Source organism: Melanaphis sacchari, unplaced genomic scaffold, assembly GCF_002803265.2.
Source record: "Melanaphis sacchari strain LSU unplaced genomic scaffold, SCAv2.0 Contig13_pilon_pilon, whole genome shotgun sequence".
Lineage (NCBI taxonomy): Eukaryota > Metazoa > Arthropoda > Insecta > Hemiptera > Aphididae > Melanaphis > Melanaphis sacchari.
In genome coordinates, this window is record NW_020270588.1 from 2,037,158 (window position 1) to 2,041,058 (window position 3,901).

A 3,901-nucleotide genomic window follows, 5' to 3' on the forward strand; every position below is an offset into this window, starting at 1 on the left:
CATATGATGTTTAAAAAATTATAATTTAAATGTTTTCTTAATTTTTTATTTTTTTGAAAATTACGAGAATTTTTTTACTTTTGGAGTACCGACTATATGAAATTTTCTACCAAAAACTGCCTTCAAATTTAAAAATTGGAGCATTTTTACTGCTTCAAAAAGCAGACTTCTAAAAAAAAATCAGACACATTATTTTAAACTCAATGTATTGCTCCACTCAAATTATAAAATATAATAATGTATTAATATATACTGACATTCAAAGAAAGAAGTTAAAATTTTATTTTATAATAACTTTTATCAAAAAAAATAAAATATAATGTAGATAAATAAGTACCGCTTTGGTTATGCAATAAGTATCTAGTGTATATTGTCATTAAGTAGAGTATAAGATGCGTTAAGTATTTTAATTTAATAATAAATCATTGCATACAAAAAACAATTCTGGTTGGAGTTGATATTAGTATTACAGTAGGTTGAATTATGTTTTTCTAAACACTGAATTTATTATATTATCAATCGTTATGATAATTGATAATATAAAAGTATAAAAGTTTACAGTTAACACATACACTGTTATTATTAACTTAAATCATTTCGCTCAGAATTCAAAACAATATCAATAATGTTAATATTTTTCGAAATAATGAATATTTACGTATTTTCAAAAGAATCATAATATATACCTACTGTTCAAATGTGTGCTACTGAGATAAGGTCCCTTGGTAAACACTGTATAAATAAACCACGAATTATAAATAAATTATTTATATAGTATAAATTATTTATTAAATATAATTAAAACTGGTTACGTAGAATGTGTGATTAAAATTAATGACTGGCTTAATTCAACAAATCTTAGCAGCATATGCGATAAATACATTTATTTTTAAAAGTTATAGCTTTTAAAAATGTCATATTACTTATGACTTAAAAATAAATAAAACAGTTTTTAATTATTTTTTTTTTATTGTTTTCAATTATTCATCAGGCTAACAAACATTTTTTCCCCGCACTCGAAATGTTTCACAAGTTAAAACTCCAGGGAACTTCAATTAAAAGTTTAAATCACACCCTTGATATCTACATAGCATAATCAACCCCGTGACAAGTTAATGAACTTTTAACAACAAAATATCACTTGAAAAAATTATGGTATATTAAAATAACTTTTCCTTTAATTTAGATTTTAAAACGATTATTACAATCGTATAAAAATAAGAATAATTAAACTGGTAATTAACTTACATTTTAAATTTATTAAAATATAAATAACTATAAAATGTATAGGTTCATACGAGTTGCTACAGTTCAACTCATTCAAATATGATTATATAATCAACACATTATTTATTGTATACACAGACAGATCTAATGATAGAAAACTCGTTAAATATTAGACTTTTCGACTGATCAATTTTTTTCATACAAATATACGATATAGACAACCTTATTAATCAAACTTCCTTTTTCTTAATAATACAATTATTAAAAAATTCAAGTATACTTAAAGATAAATCATCTAGATATGAGTTTTTGATATTTTTTTCGTAGAGAAACACTCCATTAAAATATTTTTGAAAATAATTATGATAATTGTATAGTGTATTAATGTATACCAAATACAGAAGGGCTTAAAAAATGATAATATAAAATTATTTTAGAAATAGACTTTTATTAATTTTTACACCATTGCCAAAAAAAAATGTGTGAGATATGATCAAGTAGGCCTCCTTGTGGTGCACTCTGGAAGATGCCATACAGACTGGCTAGTAATTTTAGCTAACCGTAACTTTAAACTGGAAGGAATTGTACTCCAGAATCTATGCATCTTGTATGCTTCCCTTGATAAGGAATTATGCTGTGTCTACTTAAAGACTATATTTGAAAATTGTTAAGATTTTAGGTACCCTATGAAGATAAAAACTCTTGACTTTAAATTACAATCCACCGTTTCAACTGTAAATTATTTATTGGATAATTTTTTCTGAAAAGTTGACGTATTCAAACAAGTACCTTTTGAACTACATATGTAAGTTTATGTACACCTAGAATAATATACCCATGACAATGGGCTTAGAAAATAAACTGAAAAATATCCCCAAAAAATGCAAACGAAGCCCTACACGAGTTAGTACATATCTATCTCTTGGCGAGCATACCTACGCCTATAGATGCAAATATAATAAACTCCAATTTTATAATTTTGTAAAACCGTTTTTAAGAAATTCTATTCTTGGTATAAATGTTTTATTAACTAAAAAACTAATCTTTCAAATTTTATATTAGGTATATCAACATTTTTAAAAAAAATATTCGCTAAATAATATACAGTAAAAAGGGGGTTCTCATTTGAAAAATAAAATCGTGTTTAATTACAGGACACTCCTCATAATAGTCTTTTTGTAGTAAAAAAATGTCTCAAAACTTTGAAAAATATGTTCTCTGGGTAGCTATATTAATTTAAGTAATATAATAAATGACATTTTTAATAAATACCTATTAAAAAATTCTAAAAATTAGAATTTTAATGAAATTATTATTAAATGAAAAATGAAGATGATCATACTTAATAAATTGATGATAACAATAAATAATCTATATATATATATAAATAAGTCCCTATTTTACATTGTTACTGCATCGCATTCGAACAGCTGAACTGATTTCGCTAATATTTTTTTTTTGTTGTACATATCGTCACGAGAAGATTTTTATGTAAAAAAAAAAAGAAAGTCGCACAAAAATTAGTAATTAAATAAAATAAAAAAATATATACAAAAAAAAAAGTAAAATAAAATAAAAAACTACATGCCGTTATCATATTAAATTAATAAATATATTTATTCACATTTACAACAGAGGTTTTAATAGTACAATGCAATATTACTTTGTTTGCATCATTACGTTTTATTTCGTTTTTAACGGAGTTTTACATAATTACATAAATTAAAGATATATAATAAATAAAATAGTAATTTTTTTAACCTCAATTTTTTTTTATAAAATAGTTAATTTATCTTTTTTTAGTGTACATTTCACAGTTGATTCAAGTGGAATTGTATAGTGAGTTTTTACTTTTTTGATAATATGTTTGTTCATCATAGTTATTTGATAACTATCACGCTTAATATTAAAAGTTTAAAATTAATATGGAGATTTAGTAAGTTTTGATAGAGTATTAATTTATTTATTTTTTTGAAATTACACCAATTAGACAAACTTAATTTTCAGAACTTGCAGTATTACAAATTAAAGATATATAAGAGTAAGTCAAACTGACAATCAACGCGAAACGCGGAATAAAGTTGAACGGAATCGATAGCATCGAAATCGATAGTAAAGAAATGTTGCGTTTAACCCAATTTAATTATTAAGTGGTAATAGATTAGGTACTGTTCACAGAAAATTGTTACTATATTAGACCAATAAACGTTGTATGTTGCGCGAACGGTCAAGTCAAATTGACACCATTAGTAACACTACATTCATTGGTTTCCGGAAATGGGCCAAATTTCAAACATTTTTTGACTCATATCCAGCAATAATAGTTTATTTTTTTTTAATTATTCCAATTCGAATTCAATGTTCATAGTTAAGACAGGACAACGTCTGTTGGGTCAGCTATTTTTTCTTATAAAAGTTAATTGTGTTAAGAAATCACATTAAATTCAATAACAGAGATTTCACAATTCTAATAGTAAGTGAGATTTAAACACTGTTCTAAAGCCATGCGGATAAGATGAATGATAAAAATAAATTAATAAATTTTGATAGAATCTATAAGTTTTATAGTCACAGAACATTGATATTTTCTACAATCTTCAGTATAATAAATTAAAGAACAAAATAAATATTATACACATGAATACTAATTCGTAATTTTGTCGTAATGGACAAA